The following is a 22827-nucleotide window of genomic DNA, read 5'->3' on the forward strand; positions in this document are numbered from 1 at the left end:
CCGGCAAAGAAAGAAACATATGGAAAACACAAGAACAAGCGACAGGGTGCTAGGGCATCTGTAGAGAGTTCATCAAATAGCTTCCACAATTCTAGAGGGAGCTGTAGAAAGTAAAAACTGTAGAGGGAAAAACAGATTGAAATACATCCAGCAAATAATTGTGACTGTAGATTGCAAGTACTACTCTGAAAAGAAGAGATTGGCACAGGAGAGGAATTCGTGGTGGGTCACATTAAACCAGTCAGAAGGGCAATGACTTAAAAATTGTGTTCAGAATGCTTGTCTCTCTCTCTCTCTCTCTCTCTCTCTCTCTCTCTCTCTCTCTCTCTCTCTCTCTCTGTGTGTGTGTGTGTGTGTGTGTGTGTGTGTGTGTGTGTGTGTGTGTGTGTGTGTGTGTCTGGAATGTCCTCACAAGTATCAGCACTATAGTGTTTAATACCTTCTAGCTCCAATAGAAGTGGTGGTATAGGAAAAAACTTTTTTCCTGCCCCTGTCATATAGGCTGCTCTGCATTACAGGTGTATTGTGAGGGGACAGTATCGGTTTCCCAGATCAATCATATTTGGAGGGTAGCCTATATTTCATGGGCAAGAAATGGTTTTCTGTGCCCTGACATGTAGGCTGCCCTGCATGAAGAGAGTGTTGTGTTGGTATATTACTGGTGTGCTTCACCATCCTACTTTGAATAGTGGCCAGTACCTCAGGAGCAAATACATAATTTTCAAGCCTCTGATGTGTAGCCTGCCTTGCACGACAGATGTGTTGTGCATGTAGTCAGCCTGTTTTGCTGAACTGTTTTGCAAGTGCCTTATGTTTCAGTGGTATGGCTGGAAGGGGGTGGAGGAGCTGTGAGGTGGATAGGGGAGGAGATGGACAGAGTGAGGGGAGGAGGAAATAAAAAGAGATAGGCTAAGAGGAGGATATACCTAAGACAGGTGTAAGGAACAGTGGGGTTGTGCGCTGGTGGAAAAGGTAGAGGGACAGGCAGAAAAAACAGAGAGGCATGAGGATGTAGTCAGAGGGAAGCGGAAGAAGATAGTCAGAGACAGTTGTTATAGGATTGTATGAAATGGTAAGAGAGAGTGATGGGAAGAGATGGAGAGAGGGACGAGGAGAGAGAGAGAGAGAGCTGGCAAGATGATGTGGATACAGAGAGAGGGGAGAATAAGTGTTCAATATATGTTTAAAATACTTAACTGAGTGGCTGCAGAGAAAAGACTAGGATATATTTGGATCTTTTTTTAATAAGTCTTCATTTGAAAATAGCAAGTGCAACCTACATCCTCAATTATTTGCTAGATGTATTCCAGTCTCTGTCTACCTCTACAGATTTTACCCTATATAGCTCCCTCTAGTAGCATTGTCCCTTCTTGTTTTCAGTGTTTTCCGTACATTACTTTCCTCATAGATTGTACAGGGAAACTCCTATTCCTTATCAGTCCACCTTCTTTTCAACACTCTTCTGTAACACTACATCTCAAAGGCCTCTTCTGTTGTGATGTTCTCACAATCCTCGATTCACTACCATGCACAACTGTGTTCCAAACGTAGATTCTTAGAATATTCTTCCTCAAGTCAAGGCAGATGTATTCCAGTAGACTTCTCCTGTCCTGGAATGCCTTTTTTTTCAATGCTAGTCGCTTTTATGTCCTCCTTGCTCTATATGTCAGATTATTTTACTGCCTAGGTAGCAGAATTCCTTAACTTCATCTTCTTCGTGATTCTCAAGTCTGATGTTAAGTTTCTTGCTGTTCTCATTTCTGTTAATCCTCATTACCTTCGTATTCCATGGATTTACTCTCAACCCGTGTTCTGTACTCAATAGACTGTTCATTACATCCAACATATTCTGTAATTCTTTTGCACTTATACTAAGGATAGCAAAGTCGTCAGCGAATCTTATCAATGATATCCATTCACCCTGAATTTTCGTTCCACTCTTGAACTTTATTTTATTTTTCGCATTGCTTCTGCGATGTACAGATACAACGGTAGGGGCAAGAGACTACTTACTGTCTTACACTCTTTTTAATCCGAGCGCTTAGTTCTAGGTCTTCCATTCTTATTGCTCCCCCGTGGCTCTTGTATATATTGTATATTACCCGACTTTCCGTATACGTTACCCCTATTTTCCTCAGAGTTCGAGCGTTTTGCACCATTTTATATTGTCGACAAATTCAATAAACGTGTCTCTCTCTCTTTCTCTTCAGTCTTGCTTCTACTATCACTCACAAAATCTGTTTCTCTGGTGCCTTTACCTGTTGTAAAGGTAATATTTGACGCATCATCAATTTTCTTTTCCAATTGTCTGAAAATTAGTCTTGTCAGGAACTTGGATTCATGAACTGTGAAGGTGATTGTCCGATAATTCTTGCACTTGTAGGTTTTTGTTATCTTCGGAATTGTGTGGATGATATTTTTCAAAAGTCTTATGGTATATCGCCAGTCTCATACATTCTACACAACAATGTGAATAGTCATTTTTTTATCACTTCCCCAGTGATTTTAGATATTCCGATGGAATGGTATCTGACTCTTCGGTGTTATCTGATATTAAGACGTACAAAACTCTTATCGGTTCTGATTCTAATATTCTATCCCCTAGCTCTTCACTGCAATGATGTCATATTGTATGCAAAACTCTCATTTGGGTGCAACGAATTGATATTGTGGTGAACGACGTGTATTCGGACGTTCCGTTCTAGGAACGCATCTCTGTGTCATAACGAACCAAAGATTTGTGCGAGAGGAGGAGAGAGATTGTATCGTTGTGAGACGCCAATACGGTATATAGTAAATGTTCAAACAGTTTTTTGCACAATATAAAATCCAATAACTAACATCAGGTATTAAAGGTGTTTATATCTCCATACAGAAATTAGTTAATTATCACGGTACAGATGTTACGAGATGTAGATAGCTCGGAGGTGACGTTTGGAACGATAGTGAAAACGTGCATTTTCCACAGTCAGAATTCGTCGAGAGATCGTGTCCGAATTAATAGACTCCTACTTGCTAAATTGTTGGACCTATCATCCAGACTCATCAAACAAAGCGCACAGTTGTGCCGAACGATCTGCGTAGCGAGTAAAGGTTTTAGAGATTTCAGGTGGAGCAGATAACGACGAGGAATTTCCGCGAGAACGCTGCTGCAGAGTAAATCTCTTGCTCTCCTGTGGTATTTAAAAGAAAATATTTATATATTCCAGGTTTTCAGGAGAGTAGACATAAAAGGAAATTATGAATTAAGCTAAACCAAGTAAATCCAATAACTAAACCAATAATTAAAATAAAAGCACACGTATAGAATAATTGTTTATACAATACTGGCCATTAAAATTGCTACACCACGAAGATGACGTGCTACAGACGTTAAATTTAACCGACAGGAAGAAGATGCTGTGATATGCAAATGTTAGCTTTTCAGAGATTTCACACAAGCTTGGTGCCGGTGGCGAAACCTACAACGTGCTGACATGCGGAAAGTTCCGAACCAATTTCTCATACACAAACAGCAGTTGGCCAACGTTGTCTGGTGAAACGTTGTTGTGATGCCTCGTGTAAGGAGGAGAAAAGCGTACCGTCACGTTCAGGCTTTGATAGAGGTCGGATTGTAGCCTATCGCGATTGCGGTTTTCCGTATCGCGACATTGCTGCTCGCGTTGGTCGAGATCCAATGACTGTTAGCAGAATATGGAATCGGTGGGTGCAGGAGGGTAATACGGAAAGCCCTGCTGTATCCCAACGGCCTCGTATCACTAGCAGTCGAGATGACAGGCATCTTATCCGCCTAGCTGTAACGGATCGTACAGCCACGTCTCGATTCCTGAGTGAACAGATGCGGACATTTGCAAGACAACAACCATCTGCACGAACAGTTCGATGACGTTAGCAGCAGCATGGACTATCAGCTTGGAAACCATGGTTGCGGTTACCCTTGACGCTGCATCACGGACAGGAGTGCCTTCGATGGTGTACCCATCGACGAACCTGGGTGCACGAGTGGCAAAACATCAATTTTTTCGGATGAATCCAGGTTCTGTTTACAGCATCATGATGGTCACATCTGTGTTTGGCGACATCCCGGTGAACGCACATTGGAAGCATGCATTCGTCATCGCCATACTGGCGTACCACCCGACTTGATGGTATGGGGTGCCATTGGTTACACGTCTCGGTCACCTCTTGTTCGCATTGACGGCACTTTGAACAGTGGACGTTGCATTACAGATGTATTACGACCCGTGGCTCTACCCTTCATCCGAACCCTGCGAAACCCTACATTTCAGCTGTATAGGGCACGACCGCATGTTGCAGGTCCTGTACGGGCCATTCCTGGATACAGAAAATGTTCGACTGCTGCCCTGGTCAGCACATTCTCCAGATGTCTCACCAACTGAAAACGTCTGGTCAATGGTGGCCAAGCAACTGGCTCGTCACAATACGCCAGTCACTACTCCTGATGAACTGTGGTATCGTGATGACGCTGCATGGGCAGCTGTGCCTGTACATGCCATCCAAGCTCTGTTTGACGCAATTCCCAGGCGTATCAAGGCCGTTATTACGGCCAGAAGTGGTTGTTCGGGGGTAATGATTTCTCAGGATCTATGCACCCAAATTGCGTAAAAATTTAATCACATGTCAGCTCTAGTACAATATATTTGTCCAATGAATACCCATTTATCATCTACATTACTTCTTGGTGTAGTAGTTTTAATGTCCAGTAGTGTAATAATAAATAAAGAGTATTTTCAAATAAATAATTAATAATAATATACCAAATTGTTAGCTTCAATTTCTTCTTCTATAACGTAACCGGACAAGTCTTCCCCCTGACAGAGACCTTCAGTGTAATGTTTCCATCTATCCGCTCTCTTCTCTGCATTTAATAGTGAAATTCCCACTTAACCTATAACACTGCAACTGTATTTACGTAGCTTGTACAATCAAATACCAAGTTTGGCTTATTACGTACTATATCCCAACAGAATAAAGTAGTCCTCTCACGGAAAAGCCACTTAAAACTGAGATCCGCTACTGCTATACCATAGCCTTTAAGTTGGAGGCAGATCAAATAATGAAACTATCTAGTTAAAGCAATTATGGTATAAAGGAAAAGAGCAGTGTTACCCTCTGAGAGGAATTTTGTTATGTTGACTGTGTTGTACCTAACGGAGGTGGCTTATCGGAAGTGAAAGTCAAAATTACGTAAATGTTTAAACAGTAACAAACAATATTTTACCTGTCTACACTGTTCAATGAATAAAGAAAACGGCCTCTAGCCTAATTAGGCAAGACAATGATTGACATTCTTGTTCAAGAAAATAGGTATGAGTAACTTTAGCGGACAAACACAACCTATACTTTGCCACAAGCGAGTGTAATGAATTCTGGCACCTGAAAACAGTCTGTTCAGTAAGGTTGGAGCTACCAGATCAGAACAAACTATTTGCATAAATATAACAGATAACAAAACACACTATTATCTTGAGGACTTAGTCAAACTGTATGGTCTCAATAACGTTACTATTAATATTCACAGCAGAATCGTAAATTGGTCATAGGTTTAATATTATTTTCAGACAAATTCGAGTTGTTGTTGTGGTCTTCAGTCAAGAGGCCGGCTTGACGCAGCTCTCCATGCTACTCTATCCTGTGCAAGTTTCTTCATATTCCAGTACCTACTGCTGCCTACATCCTTCTGAATCTGCTTAGTATATTCATCTCTTGGTCTCCCTCTACGGTTTTTACCCTCCACGCTGCCCTCCAATACTAAATTGGTGATCCCTTGATGCCTCAGAACATGTCCTACCAACCGATCCCTTCTTCTAGTCAAGTTGTGCCACAAACTCCTCCCCAATTCTATTCAATACCTTCTCGTTAGTTATTTGATTTACCCATCTAATCTTCAGCATTCTTCTGTAGCAACACATTTCGAAAGCTTCTATTCTCTTCTTGTCCAAACTAGTTATCGTCCATATTTCACTTCCATACATGGTTACACTCCATACAAATACTTTCAGAAACGACTTCCTGACACTTATATCAACACTCGATGTTAACAAATTTCTCTTCTTCAGAAACGTTTTGCTTGCCATTGCCAGTCTACATTTTATATCCTCTCTACTTCGACCATCATCAGTTATTTTGCTCCCCCATATAACAAAACTCCTTTACTACTTTACCTGTCTCATTTCCTAATCTAATTCTCTCAGCATCACCCGATTTAATTTGACTACATTCCATTATCCTCGTTTTGCTTTTGTTGATGTTCATCTTATGCCCTCCTTTCAAGATACTATCCATTCCGTTCAACTGTTCTTCCAAGTCCTTTGCTGTCTCTGACAGAATTACAATGTCATCGCAAACCTCAAAGTTTTTATTTCTTCCCCATGGATTTTAATACCTACTCCGAACTTTTCTTTTGTTTCATTTACTGCTTGCTCAATACACAGATTGAATAGCATCGGGGAGAGGCTACAACCCTGTCTCACTCCCTTCCCAACCACTGCTTCCCTTTCATTCCCCTCGACTCTTATAACTGCCATCTGGTTTCTGTACAAATTGTAAATAGCCTTTCGCTCCCTGTATTTTACCCCTGCCACCTTCAGAATTTGAAAGAGAGTAGTATTCCAGTCAACATTGTCAAAAGCTCTCCCTAACTCTACAAATGGTAGAAACGTAGGTTTGCCCTTCCTTAATCTAGCTTCTAAGATAAGTCGTAGGGTCAGTATTGCCTCACGTGTTCCAACATTGCTACGGAATCCAAACTGATCTTCCCCGTGGCCAGCTTCTACCAGTTTTTCCATTCGTCTGTAATGAATTCGCGTCAGTATTTTGCAGCTGTTACTTATTAAACTGATAGTTAGGTAATTTTCACATCTGTCAACACCTGCTTTCTTTGGGATTGGAATTACTACATTTTTCTTGAAGTCTGAGGGAATTTCGCCTGTCTCATACGTCTTACTCACCAGATGGTAGAGTTTTGTTAGGTTTGGTTCTCCCAAGGCTGTCAGTAGTTCTAATGGAATGTCGTCTACTCCCGGGGCCTTGTTTCGAGTCAGGTCTTTCAGTGCTCTGTCAAACTCTTAACGCAGTATCGTATCTCCCATTTCATCTTCATCTACATCCTCTTCCATTTCCATAATATTGTCCTCAAGTACATCGCCCTTGTATAGACCCTCTATATACTCCCTCCACCTTTCTGCTTTCCCTTCTTTGCTTAGAACTGGGTTTCCATCTGAGCTCTTGATATTCATGCAAGTGGTTGTCTTTTCTCCAAAGGTCTTTTTAATTTTCCTGTAGGCAGTATCTATCTTATCCCTCTTAAGATAAGCCTCTACATCCTTACATTTGTCCTCTATCCATCCCTGCTTAGCCATTTTGCATTTCCTGTCGATCTCATTTTTGAGACGTTTCTATTCTTTTTTGCCTGCTTCACTTACTGCATTTTTATATTTTCTCCTTTCATCAGGTAAATTCACTATCTCTTGTGTTACCCAAGGATTTCTACTAGCCCTCGTCTTTTTACCAACTTGATCCTCTGCTGCCTTCACTATTTCATTCCTCAAAGCTACCCATTCTTCTTCTACTGTATTTCGTTCCCCCATTCCTGTCAATTGTTCCCTTAAGCTCTCCCTGAAACTCTGTACAATCTGTGGTTCTTTCAGTTTATCCACGTCCCATCTCCTTAAATTCTCACTTTTTTGCAGTTTCTTCAGTTTTAATCTACAGTTCATAACCAATAGATTGTGGTCAGAATCCACATCTGCTCCTGGAAATGTCTTACAATTTAAAATCTGGTACCTAAATCTCTGTCTTACCATTATATAATCTATCTGAAACATTTTAGAATCTCCAGGGTTCTTCCATGTATACAACCTTCTTATATGATTCTTGAAGCAAGTGTTAGATATGATTAAGTAAGCTCTGTGGAAAATTCTACCAGGTGGTTTCCTCTTTCATTTCTTAGCCCCAATCTATATTCACCTACTAAGTTTCCTTCTCTTCCTTTTCCTACTGTAGAATTCCAGTCACCCATGACTATTAAATTTTCATCTCCCTTCGCTACCTGAATAATTTCTTTTATCTCATCGTACATTTCCTCAATTTCTTCATCATCTACAGAGCTAGTTGGCATATAAACTTGTACTAGTGTAGTAGGCGTGGGCTTCGTGTCTATCTTGGCCAAAACAATGCGTTCACTATGCTGTTTGTAGTAGGTTACCCGCACTCCTATTTTCCTATTCATTATTAAAGCTACTCCTGCATTATCCCCATTTGATTTTGTATTTATGATCCTGTATTCCCCTGACCAAAAGTCTTGTTCCTCCTGCCACCGAACTTCACTGATTCCCACTATATCTAACTTTAACCTATCCATGTCCCTTTTTCATTTTTCTAACTTACCTGCCAGATTAAGGGATCTGACACTCCACGCTCCAATCCGTAGAACGCCAGTTTTGTTTCTCCTGATAACGACGTCCTCTTGAGTATTCCCCACCCGGAGATCCGAATGGGGGACTATTTTACCTCCGGAATATTTTACCCAAGAGGACGCCATCATGCTTTAACCATACAGTAAAGCTGCATGCCCTCGGAAAAAATTACGGCTGTAGTTTCCCCTTGCTTTCAGCAAGGCCGTTTTGGTAAATGTTACAGGCCAGATCAGTCAATCATTCAGACTGTTGCCCCTGCAAGTACTGAAAAGGCTGCTGCCCCTCTTCAGGAACCACACGTTTGTCTGCCTCTCAACAGATACCCCTCCGTTGTGGTTGCACCTACGGTACGGCTATCTGCATCGTTGAGGCACGCAAGCCTCCCAACCAACGCCAAGGTCCTTGGTTCATAGGGGGAAGGGAGACAAATTCCTATCTGACACGAAATATGGATATGGTCCACAGCAAATTTAGTTACTATGCATAGAGTAAGTCTTTCACTACTAAACACCGTTCTACTTAGAATAAATATTAAATTCTATAACAGATTACTTCTCACTGTCTTTTGAATAAACAAATTATTGTTACCATAAATAGTGGTCTTTCTAGTAACCGTTATCTAGCATGAGCACAATACACAAACTGTTGACCTGTTACACCATTTATATGCACTTTTAATACACAAGAGGAGCCCAATGTTGTACAGAATTGCACTTGAATAGCAAGAGTAATTGAAACTTGCTATAATTATGTAACTTTGTGCACTTTAACTACTTTCAGCGAAGGGGGACTCTTAATCTTGACCACTGTAGCAGAGCATACTAAACACACTTTCAATACACTAAAGAAACAAGCCCTTAACAAGTATGAACATGTAACCTTCAATAGTATTAGTTCCCAACTCTTACTGCAGTAGAACACAACTTGATGTGGTTATAAGACAATAGCGAATGTTTGGTTGATTTTCAGCAGACTGCAATGTGATTATTTACTAAGCAAAATTTTATAACCCTTAGTTTTGAGAACTTTTACTTTAGAAGTTGGCAACAAAATTTTAATAAGCAATTTTAATAGAAAAATTATTTTCAGCAAGCATTATTTAATACATCTGCTAAAACACTGAGCTTTAATGTTCTTTCAATAAGGACCCTCGTTAATCACTTTAGCATGGGAAAGACCCTAAGAGGTTGTGTGACTAGGAATAAAAAATCAAGGTAGGTACAAGAGTTCGAGTATAAGTTACCTTATATTTGTGCACACTAAAACATCCAATGCACTGATCCTTCACCATACATTTCTATTATTCCTTGGTTCCTTTTCAGTGATTGCCCAATTTGGTGGCGATTGCACGTTGGTAGGTGGATTTGCAAGTAGAATTGCTGGACTCAGGCATTTCTTGGTGGCGATGATATATATCAATTCCAGAATAGTTCTATCTCTTTATCCATCCATCCGAGGCTTTGGAAAGCGGCACGGTAAGCCTCTCTCGGCACCAGCACCAGCAAAATATACAACTTTTACACGAGCAGTTGACAGTTCGGTAGCTCGTCCCCGACTGGCTTTTGGTTCCACCTTTCTATCCATGCCAACCACAATTTGCGAGCGCTACTAAGTTCCGTTCCGGAGGGGAACCACACCACCTTTTACATACAAAATAACTAAGAACCGTAACGTAAGTGAGGATCAGCAGTTTACATAACAGTAACCAAACATATTAAATAAAACAGAACATTTGTACATACTGAAATTTCTACAAAAAATTATTCAACCGAATTCCAAATACACACAATAAGTTTTGTCTCCCTCCAAATGAGACAAATAACTTAAATGATAGCTACACTATATTGTATAGAATCAAACCATGACATCAAAGTTTTTACAAAGGAAAGAGCAAACACTTTTGTGCTATTAATGCAATCAAACACTATTTTCAATATCTTAATGATAGAAAGTAGAACAGACAAAACAGAAAAATTTATGTCAGTAGATCTATGGAGCTCTGGTGTTACAAACTCTTTATGCCATACCCTTGCTTTTAATTTCACTGAAGGTTGTTTTGACTATTCTACATGCTTAGTCCGTACTTCCAACAATTATTTCATTTTCGATTTCTTCACATTTTTCTTCCAGCCATTTTGCTTTAGCTTCCCTCCAGTTTCTGTTCATTTAGTTCCTAAGTGATTTGCATTTCTGAATTCCTGAATTTCCCTCAACATTTTTGTACTTCCGTCCTTCGTCTATCATATGAAGCATTTCATCTGTTATGCATAGTTTCATCACAGTTGCTTTCCTTGTACTTACGATTTTCTTTCCTACTTCTATGATTGCCCGCCTTAGAGATATCCATTCCTCTTCAACTGTACTGCCAACTGAGTCATTCATTATTGCTGTGTCTGTAGACACAGAAATCTTCAAGCGTATATCTTCTTTACTTAGTACTTCTGTTACCAAATTCTTTGCTTATTGATCCTTCCTGAGTAGTCTCTTAATCTCCAGTCTACTCTTCATCATTACTAAATTGTGATCTGACTCTATATCTGCTGCTGGATCCGTCTTATAGTTCAATCCGATTTCGGAATCTCTATGTAATTTAACTGAAATCTTCCCATATCTGCTGACCTTTTCCAACCATACCTTCTCCCCCTCTTCTTGAACAGAGTATTCGCTGTTACTAATTGATGCTTATTGTATTACTCAATTAGTCTTTCTCCTCTCTCATTTCTGCTACCAAGACCTTATTCTCCCATAACACTTTCTTCTGTTCCCGCCACTACAACCACATTCCAGTCTCACATAACTATTAGATTTTCATGTACCTTTACGTTCTGAAATATTCGTTCAGTATCCTCATACACTTCTTCTATCGCTTCATTTTCTGCTTGGAACGTTGACTTGTATATCTGAACTACCATTGTCAATGTTGGTTTGCTGTCGATTCCGATGAGAGCCCTATCTCTGAACTGTCTGCAGTAACCAGCTCTCACTCTCTGCCCTACTTACCTGTTCCAAATGAATCCTTCTGCCGTTATACCATTTTTCCTCTGCTTTTGGTATTACCCTATACTCATATGACTATAAAATCTTGACTTCTTTCCATTTCGCTCCACGGATCCTGACTACAACTAGAGTGAGCTGTAACATTTATCTTTTCAGATCCAAATGGCGGACTAGTCTGGAATTTTCGTTCCAGTGGACAAATCATCATGACAGTTTTTCACTTACATTTCAAAAGTTTTGTGAATTCATATTTGTGTGGCTTCCACAGCTGCTGGATCCTATAGTCGCTGATCACTGCTGATTCTTCTGCCTTTAGGGAAAGGTTCCCATCCCAAGGATGGGAGAGTTCCATGAGCCTCTGCCCGCTCCTCCACACTCTTTGACAAGGCCATTTGCTGAATGCTGGATTTCTTGTGCTGGAAGTTTTTGTCCTCCATTGATGATGACTTTTTCATAATTTAAGTGCTGGCGGGTTTCGGATCTAAGACCAAGGATGATTTTCTTGCCAAACAAAGACGCCACCCTGTATATTGTCCCAGGCCCCTGGATCGGTTTGCACTAGTTTGGGCTCAGAACAGCGGCCCTCAAGAGTATTGAAAGTGGTGAGTTTATAACCTCCTAGCTCCAATGGGAGCTGAGATACAGGCAGAAATACGTTTTTTAGCCCCTGGTGTACAGGCTGCCCCGCATGAGAGGTATCTCGTGTGGTAACAGTACCAATCTGTCAGATAAACCAGGTCTGGAGGCCAGCCTGCATGTCAAGGGCAATAAACTGTTTTGTGTGCCCCAACATGTAGCCTGCCCTGCATGACGAGCATGTTGTGGAAGTAGTATTGGCCTGCTTTAGTGAACTGTATTGCAGGGCTACATGTGCCGATGAGCATGGCTGGGAGCAAGTTGAGATGGATATGGAAGGGGTTGTACAGAGTGAGGGGTCAGAGGCAACTGACATACAGAGTGAAGGAGGCAGATACAGGTGGAAGTTTTAGAAGATGATAACCAGCAGAACAGGATGAGGAGTAGGCAGAGGTGGAAAGAGAAAGAGGGGGAGGAGGATAATGTCAGAGGGTGTGGGATGAACACAGGGTTTGGAGGAAATGGTAAAATAGAGGCGTAGGAGTAAATGAAGATAGAGAGAGTGGGGTGGGGAGTAAGAGATAGAGTTGGGAGAAAGAGTTAGACAGACAGAGGCAGGAAAAGGGGAACACAGATAGTGGGAAGAGGATGCACACTCAGTACATGTGCAGTACTGATAAGGTCTGAAGCCATGCAGAAAAGGCTAATAGATCTATACTTTTGTTCTACAATACAGTGCCGTGTTCTGTGTCTTGCCTGCTAGAGACAACGACCCACCCCATCATAGCACTTTAAGTAGCGAGCCATTTCCACCATTCAACTTACTTTCGCAAGGCAATGACCAAGTTCTCCGACACTGATCACCCTTCGAGAAGCTTCCATATAATACAACAATGCGGCTGTCAGCCTCCTGGCAGAAATATATGCACCTCTCCCTCCTTGTAGGTCCAGCAAGAATGTGGCAGTACTATCCTTCCCGCATTTACAGCCTCCTGGCGGCAATATTTATACACACCCATCTTGTGTCCAGCAAGAATGTGGCATTACTACGTCTCCCACACAATCATCTTCCTGAGAGCAATATTTATACGCTCACCTCTGCGTTCAACCCTTCATCATCGGAAATGTGGACTGTTTTAAGACATCCACTCTGTGGGCCTCGAAGCCTCGACTCTTGCCTGCCTACCCAGCTTGCTGGCAGCTATGTGTTATCTTGCCAGCGTGTATCTATTTGCTGGGATCTAGTCCCCTGCCATCGTTCCGGACACTGAAACAAGGTCTCCATAGCACTGCGCCACTGGGACTTACTGCAGCCACTGCAGCTGTCCGACATCTGGTACAGAATTATGGGCAGTGGTCACTTCAGTCAGTTGGTAACATTCATAGGGACAACAACAGGTGAGAATGGGGGAGGGGGAGGGGGAGGGAAGGGAGGAGGGGGTGTCAGGATGCACACTCCCCTGCGAACGGCTCCTGTAGTCTTTCGTTAAAATATGGCTTCCCGGCCATTGACCTTCTTGTGCTAACGCACGTACTATGCCAGAACTCGTACGGGACTTGGTAGATTAATCTACCACGAGTAATGAGTATGATGGGCAAACATCTCTTAGGCGCACTACGAATGTAGTGGTGTGGATATGTTGGGAATGTGGGACTCACGGGGAGCGTGCAAGGGATTAGGCCCTGCAGTCGCGCTATCCTCTGTGCCCTCGGTGGCTCAGATGGATAGAGCGTCTGCCATGTAAGCAGGAGATCCCGGGTTCGAGTCCCGGTCGGGGGCACACATTTTCAACATGTCCCTAATGAAGTACAATCAACGCCTGTTTGCAGCTAGGGTGTCCATTTAATTATCGTTTCATAACTAGCTGGATTTCTAGGACGTTCGCTTCATTGTGGGGAGTTTCCGATGGATGTAGTGGACAAGCACTGTTCTTAAAGATAAGAAAAATGGAGAGGTGGTAACTAGTGTCGAACGTTCACAGGTTGCCATAGCAGGATTAGTTGGTGCACACACTATTGAGCCTTATTTTAACCTCTCCCAGATCTGTTAATGGTGTCATTATTCATGTTAACTGTGTCATTAGTCCCATCTAGGAATATTTTGCATGATGTGCATTTCACTTACGCATGCATTAAATTAGGTAATTAGACATCCGCTCAAATTTTAACACGCGGCGGATCGTTATCATGGCATTTAAAAGAGATCAGATTTCTCTTAAATAAATATCTGAGGTCAATCATTTTGATAGTAAGGAAGTTACGAGATATGTTAAGGCATGTTGTTCACTCATTAAGTAGATGTGTCGCATGCATCAATATTTGATTTGACTAAAACATTACTGCAATCATAGCTGCATCAAACTACAAAGCATATCGCCGTCAATACGGGGAACTGATTATCTGTGCTCTGTATTATAAAGGGTTCGATAATTTTATCAAATATTAATGTCTTCTCACTAGCTTACCTGAAATGCTAACGTCAGCATCTATGAGTTTATAGTTTTGCCTTTTAGACTCCGTAAGACTCTAGCCACCTTTCAAGATATGATGGGCAACCTGCTTTAACATCTCGAATGGTTGAGTCATTGCTATCTATTTGACATTGTTGTTTTCTAGGAGACATCCGAAGTACATCTAACCTTCCTGACAATCGTCTTGAAGTGTGAAACAGAGGATGACAGACTAAAGGCCGAATTACTAAATGTCTTCTTCCAAAGCTGTTTCACAGAGGAAGACTGCACTGTGCTTCCTTCTCTAGATTGTCGCACAGTTGACAAAATGGTAGATATCGAAGTAGACGACAGAGGGATAGAGAAACAATTAAAATCGCTCAAAAGAGGAAAGGCCGCTGGTCCTGATGGGATACCAGTTCGATTTTACACAGAGTACGCGAAGGAACTTGCCCCCCTTCTTGCAGCGGTGTACCGTAGGTCTCTAGAAGAGCGAAGCGTTCCAAAGGATTGCAAAAGGGCACAGGTCATCCCCGTTCTCAAGAAGGGACGTCGAACAGATGTGCAGAACTATAGACCTATATCTCTAACGTCGATCAGTTGTAGAATTTTGGAACACGTATTATGTTCGAGTATAATGTCTTTTCTGGAGACTAGAAATCTACTCTGTAGGAATCAGCATGGGTTTCGAAAAAGACGATCGTGTGAAACCCAGCTCGCGCTATTCGTCCACGAGACTCAGAAGGCCTTAGACACGGGTTCACAGGTAGATGCCGTGTTTCTTGACTTCCGCAAGGCGTTTGACACAGTTCCCCATAGTCGTTTAATGAACAAAGTAAGAGCATACGGACTATCAGATCAATTGTGTGATTGGATTGAGGAGTTCCTAGATAACAGAACGCAGCACGTCATTCTCAATGGAGAGAAGTCTTCCGAAGTAAGAGTGATTTCAGGTGTGCCGCAGGGGAGTGTCATAGGACCGTTGCTATTCACAATATACATAAATGACCTGGTGGATGACATCGGAAGTTCACTGAGGCTTTTTGCAGATGATGGTGTGGTGTATCGAGAGGTTGCAACAATGGAAAATTGTACTGAAATGCAGGAGGATCTGCAGCGAATTGACGCATGGTGCACGGAATGGCAATTGAATCTCAATGTAGCGAAGTGTAATGTGATGCGAATACATAGAAAGATAGGTCCCTTATCATTTAGCTACAAAATAGCAGGTCAGCAACTGGAAGCAGTTAATTCCATAAATTATCTGGGAGTACGCATTAGGAGTGATTTAAAATGGAATGATCATATAAAGTTGATCGTCGGTAAAGCAGATGCCAGACTGAGATTCATTGGAAGAATCCTAAGGAAATGCAATCCGACAACAAAGGAAGTAGGTTACAGTACGCTTGTTCGCCCAATGCTTGAATACTGCTCAGCAGTGTGGGATCCGCACCAGGTAGGGTTGATAGAAGAGATAGAGAAGATCCAACGGAGAGCAGCGCGCTTCGTTACAGGATCATTTAGTAATTGCGAAAGCGTTACGGAGATGATAGATAAACTCCAGTGGAAGACTCTGCAGGAGAGACGCTCAGTAGCTCGGTACGGGCTTTTGTTGAAGTTTCGAGAACATACCTTCACCGAAGAGTCAAGCAGTATATTGCTCCCTCCTACGTATATCTCGCGAAGAGACCATGAGGATAAAATCAGAGAGATTAGAGCCCACACAGAAGCATACCGACAATCCTTCTTTCCACGTACAATACGAGACTGGAATAGAAGGGAGAACCGATAGAGGTACTCAGGGTACCCTCCGCCACACACCGTCAGGTGGCTTGCGGAGTACGGATGTAGATGTAGATGTAGATGTGTCCAGACTGCAGGTCTCCATCAGAATCTGTAAAAATGCCTCTTCGTCATCAGAGAAATAAAAACCTTAGGGCACTTAGTGAATAGGTATAAACGCTGTCCTGTTCGAGATAAAATAAGGTCACAGGTTTTCCGACTCCTCAGCACGTTCGGGATATAATAAATTTTCTCAGAAGGAGCTCGTAATACCTGTAGTTTGAAAGTGATTTTATTACCAAGACATATCCCTTAGAAGAACTCAGCAGGGGAACACTAATTCAGGAAAGGTGGTGCGAGAAAGATCTTCCCTTGTTCTTACAAAGACACTAACAGTTTCTCCAGTTCTATTATTCTATGGCGAAAATGCGAAGACAAAAATTCAAACACCGACACTAGTGGTTTTGGAATAAGGGCAGTTTTAGTAATAACTCAGGAAGATGCTGAAACAATAATAACTTATCAGAGTACTCTCAGAGTCTCCAACTGAGAAAGAATTACACATTATTTGGTATGAGGGACAACTGCAGCCATAAGTACACATCTTCAATAAGGACTGCCTGGCTATCTTGCAAATAATTTATTTAACGATGGGTTTTGTCTCCAAGAAGCCACATCATCAGGTTAAATCCATTGCGTTAGAAAAAGCGTCTACAACTGTGGCCGAATTATAGTAGCAATTAGTAGTGAGAAATACAGCAAATTATTTTTGCACGGTGAATCATGACATTAAAGTTGTAACATGAAAAGGACCAAACATTCCTTGTCTACGAATAAATGACGCAGTTAGCAGATCGTCAGGTAAGCGGAATGTATTGGTCCATGGCTCCTCAATTGCGCCTAAAAACATTCATTTATTCATTGGCAAAGATTGTTCAATTGCATCTTTGTTGCAACTTTAATGTCATGATTCGCCATACAAGCAATTTGGTCTGCTTCTCACCATGGATTATAAATATTCTTCGATCTGTAGTGAACGTTTTCTCTAATTCAAGACGAGAAAGGGTGTCTTTTTTTCTTTTATCAAAGTAAGTTTCAGTCATCACTGCATTAAATGACATTGCTGACAAACAGAGGAAAGATACAGCACTGCTGAAAACCAAAGAGCCCTTGAAGAAGGGGAAATTAGTCAAAGAAGAATTCCAATTAATGGATGGAGCATTGTATAAGAGACAACACGATCCAATTAGTTAATTTTGATTTTCCCCGAGTTAAGCTTACTGCAGTTTTAACTAAAGCGCGATTTGTAAACCACGCGTTTTGCTTTTGCTTACAAAGTATCCTCTGCGGTTATTCTGTAAATTGGATACATATATTTATAAGTTTTGGATGTTTTAGATTAAAAACGACCTTTTGTTTATGACTTACTGTGCAAATTAATCGCGATGCTTCAGCCTCTTTTTCCCATATTCTCCAAACTACTGCTTCTTCCCTGCTTGTTAGCAGCGAGTAATGCCGAAAGACTTCGTTTCACATACGCAACTGGCACTTTTCTCCATTCTCCGTGATTTCTTAGGACCCCTCGCCTTTGTAAATCGTACTGAAGTTATGTGTGTTGTCATTCAGCACATTATCAAAGTTTTTATATCTATTCGTTTGATTTCATGTAAGTTGCGAGAGTTACCAAACTGTGAAACGAACATTTTCTTTTATTTTTGTTTTTTTTTTGGGGGGGGGGGGGTGTAATGCCACTTCCTCGGACGAGAAATGAAAATGAAAAATTAACTCCAAAATTCCCAAAGGTTTCCCCAAAACAAGTTCCAGATTCTACGAAAAATGAACAAACAAACAAATTTCTAGTTAACACTATTATTTGGATATCAACCAATAATTGAATCAAGAATCTAGTATTAGTAATTTATTGACATACAAAAGAAAGAAGGGATTCCAGTAAAACCAAACTCAAAATTCAAAATCCTAGTAAATCGCAAAATCATTAGAATTAAAATTCGCAAAGTAGAACCAACGTTCCGAAGAATACTCCGTGTGAGTACTCTGAGATTCGTGAGTAATGGCTAAGCATAATTCAATCCATTGTCACTACGTAACGAGAGTTAGCCGAAGCAGGTCATACTTTTGAATGCTCGAATGTGTAGGCGCAATTAGATTTTTTTTTTTTCAGAATTGATTATTGCGATCTACTAAGACGCAGTGAAGCGATACTTTGACTTCAAATATTACTTTATTTAGAATTCAGATATAGGACTTACATACATTAGACAGAAGTGACTTTTAATTAGTTAACCTGAAGTTAACACTATTTAGAAAGTAAACACAAATAGACAATTTTATTCGTAATAACTAGTGGACTATGGAACTTGGTGATAGTTACGAAGCATATAATTTATAATTCTCCCCAACACCTGGTAAAGCTTCTTCCTCACGGCTCTGTTAGGAAGTGACTAATATTGTGTAATAAACCAGCATATCGAGTCAATTCACGCATTTATCATTCAATTTTTACAATATTATTTATAGAGATAACGTGCTGCAATTTTATTTGACTGAAGCGCTCGGCGCTTATATAGAAACTCCTTGACGTTAGGAATTAATAACACTTTTACGACTGATTATAGATTTCAGATTACAACCAGTCTATAGGGAATTTGGTGTCGTTGGAACTAATTTGAAATTATAATTATTATTTAAATAGCAACTGATAAACCATCGATTATAAACGAGTTAATTAAGATATTTGGTGAAGTAAATAACTCGCACAAGTCACGAGTTCATTTCATCAATGTTGTATTTTATAACGTCGATACCGATACATAAGAAATAACAATCTCATTGCTCTACCGCTGAGTGTGAGCCAAGACCGAAGAGCCGAAGGACGTTACAGGGGGACTGTGGCTGGTGATTATAGTAAAGGAACTGGATGGAGATGGTAGCGGTAAACGGAGCCTGTGGTTGTATGTGTATATTTAATGTTGTATTAAGTGGATAGTGCGTTTAAAGTGTGTGTGGTGTGCCAGGTTGGTGAGATCATTTATGAGTTGTTTTCTTGTAAATGTAGGAGGTATTTTGTTATTTACCCTTAGGTTTTCCATGTCTGTGTGTCTGAGGGTAATTTTATGTTGGTACTGGTCTAAGTCGAATGACTTGTTTTCTACTTCTACACTCCTACATGTTCTTTGTACCTGGTGTGAAATGTCCTCCTGGTCTGACCCTCCATCATATGTACTGCATTCCAGTTGGCATATCCCTAACTTCTGATATAGATCAGTTTTCCCCATTGTTTTTGGGAAGTATTTCCGAATTGATTGGTTGGTTTGCTTGGCTACTTGTATGGCTTGTCTTTTTTTTTTAAATATTGGATATTCTGTGTGTGTATTTATGGTTGTATGTCACTGTGTACCATTTTTGTTTCCCGTTTAGCTTCTCCTTTGTGTTGTTTGTGTTCCAGAATTTTGTTTGTTTGTGTGGGAGTCTGTTCTTGTGTTGATGAGAGCTCGTTTATTCTTCTTTTTTCTTGATTTTATTGTTCATATTTGGTACTATGTTCTCTTTGTTTCCATTGTTTGTGCCCATTTCTATTATCGTATTCAATTTGTTTTGGTATGGGGATTTGCCTGTTACCTCCATCGGGCGCGTCGTCATTGCAATTGGGGAAACTCACTTGCTCTGCCACCAGCAGAGTCGGGGAGTAGTAAGAAAATAAAATAATCACCATGAAAAAGTAACTGGACTGGTCCTCCAGGTTGGGGGATGATGAATGGGCTAACAACAAAGTCCCACAAAAAAGAACTTGCTACCAAACGTCAAAAAAATGCATCGGAGGAAAATAGAAATAAGGAATATAAAAACAGCTTACGAACAAGGACTTACGATTTGGAATGTGGAACATTAGACCTTTGGCAACTCCTGGAGCTCTCAATATTGTGTCGGAAGAACCCGTAAGATGTGAAATGGACCTTGTAGCACTACAAGAAATTAGATATCCAGGAATAGGAAAACTGGAAACGGACAGGCACATTCTCACGAAATAAGCGTCAAACGAAAAAACTACAAAGGACGAAAGTTGTCAAGCTTGAAGGGCGAAACAAGATGGCGCTATGGTTGGTCCACTAGATGGCGCTGCCATATGTCAAATGGGTACCAAATGTTTTTTTTTTTTAATGGGAACCCCCTTTTTTATTACATATTCGTGTAGTACGTAAAGAAATATGAATGATTCAGTTGGCCTACATTTTTTTGCTTGATGATAGAGGGTGCTGTAATAGTCACAAACATATGGCTCATAATTTTAGGCGAACAGTTGGTAACAGATAGGTTTTTTTAAAAATTAAAATACAGAACGTAGGTACGTTTGAACATTTTATTTCGGTTGATCCAATGTCATACTTGTACCTTCGTGAACTTATGATTTCCGAGAATGCATGCTGTTACAGCCTGATTACCTGTAAATACCACATTGATGCAATAAATGCTCGAAATGATGTCCGTCAACCTCAAGGCATTTGGCAATACGTGTAACAACATTCATCTCAACAGCGAGAAGTTAACCTTCCGTAACATTCTCACATGCATTGACAATGCGTTGACGCATGTTGTCAGGCGTTGTCGGTGGATCAAGATGGCAAATATCCTTCACGTTTCCACACAGAAAGAAATCCTGGGACGTCAGATCCGGTGAACGTGCGGGCCATGGTATGGTGCTTCGACGACCAGTCCACCTGTCATGAAATATGCTATTCAATACCGCTTCAAACGCAAGCAAGCTATGTGCCGGACATCCATCATGTTGGAAGTACATTTCCAACCTCTCATGCAGTGAAACATCTTGTAACACCGGTAGAACATTACGCAGAAGATCAGCATACATTGTACCATTTAGATTGCCATCGATAAAGTGGGAGCCAACTATACTTCCATAATGCCGCACCATACATTAACCCGCCAAGGATGCTGATGTTCCACTTCTCGCAGCCATCGTGGATTTTCCGTTGCCCAGTAGTGCATATTATGCCGGCTTACGTTACCGCTGTTGGTGAATGACGCTTCGACGCTAAATAGAACGCGTGCAAAAAATCTGTCATCGTCCCGCAATTTCTCTTGAGCCGAGTGGCAGAACTGCACACGACGTTGAAAGTCATCGGCATGCAATTCCTGGTGCATAGAAATATGGTACGGGTGCACTCGATGTTGATGTAGCATTCTAAACACCGACGTTTTTGAGATTCCCGATTCTCGCGCTATTTGTCTGCTACTGATGTGCGGATTAGCCGCGACAGCAGCTAAAACACCTACTTGGGCACCATCATTTGATGAAGGTCGTAGTTGACGTTTCACATGTGGCTGAACACTTCCTGTTTCCTTAAATAACGTAACTATCCGGCGAACGGTCCAGACACTTGGATGATGTCGTCCAGGATACCGAGAAGCATACATAGCACACGCCCGTTGGGCATTTTGATCACAATAGCCATACATCAACACGATATCAACCATTTCCGCAATTGGTAAACGGTTCATTTTAACACGGGTAATGTATCACGAAGCAAATACCGTCCACACTGGCGGAATGTTACCTGATACCACGTACTAATACGTTTGTGACTATTACAGCGCCATCTATCGCAAAGCGAAAAAAGTGGTCCAACTAAACCATTCATACATTTTTACGTACTACACGAATATGTAATAAAAATGGGGGTTCCTGTTTTTAGAAAACGCAGTTGATATCCGTTTGACCTTTGGCAGCGCCATCTAGCGGACCAACCATAGCGCCATCTGGTTTCCCCCTTCAAGCTAGGCAAGTTCTTTGTAGTTTTTTCGTTAGACGCTTATTTCGTGAGATACTTGGCCCGGTCACGACCAGTGGACCACTCAGTACAATACAGTGGATCGGAAGATGGAAAGTTACAGAACGGAGTAAGTTTTATGATCAGCAAAAGTTTGCCGGCGGCAGTAATTGATTTCCAACCAACTGATGACAGAATAGCTGCAATGATAATAAAGTATAGTGTCACAAATATAACAATAGTTACGCTACACTCTCCGACATAAGAACCGGAGGACGGAAAGAAAGACAGTTTGTAGGAAGTTGTCTAACAGGTAATTAATAAGACACCAGGACATGATATGAAGCTCATTGTGGGAGATGCCAATGCTGAAGTTGAAAGAGAGGTCATCTGGAAAGGAATAGCGGGGACTGAAAGCCCACATGTTGAAAGTAATGATAATGGAGTGATGCTATTGAGCTGTGCAAGTGTAGCCAACCTAAGGATTATGGTTCAAATGTTTCTGAGCACTGTGGGACTCAACTTCTAAGGTCATCAGTCCCCTAGAACTTAGAACTACTTAAACCTAACTAACATAAGGAAATCACACACATCCATGCCCGAGGCAGGATTCGAACATGCGACCGTAGCAGTCATGCGGTTTCAGACTGAAGTGCCTAGAACCGCATGGCCACCGCGGCCGGCTAAGGATTATGGGTACACACTTTCCTCGGAAGGACACTCACAAGGCGACTTGGGCATCACCAGGTGGAAGAACAAAAAACCAGATAGATCATGTCG

At 41.2% G+C, this 22827-nt stretch overlaps 1 non-coding gene across 1 annotated transcript; it reads left to right on the forward strand.

Moving 5' to 3' along the window:
* Positions 1 to 13717: 13717 nt before the first annotated feature.
* Trnat-ugu (transfer RNA threonine (anticodon UGU)) lies at positions 13718 to 13791 on the forward strand. Its single transcript has one exon. It is a non-coding gene; the product is annotated as a tRNA-Thr (tRNA).
* Positions 13792 to 22827: the final 9036 nt, after the last annotated feature.

Source organism: Schistocerca gregaria, chromosome 7 (genome assembly GCF_023897955.1).
Source record: "Schistocerca gregaria isolate iqSchGreg1 chromosome 7, iqSchGreg1.2, whole genome shotgun sequence".
NCBI classification, from domain to species: Eukaryota; Metazoa; Arthropoda; class Insecta; order Orthoptera; family Acrididae; genus Schistocerca; species Schistocerca gregaria.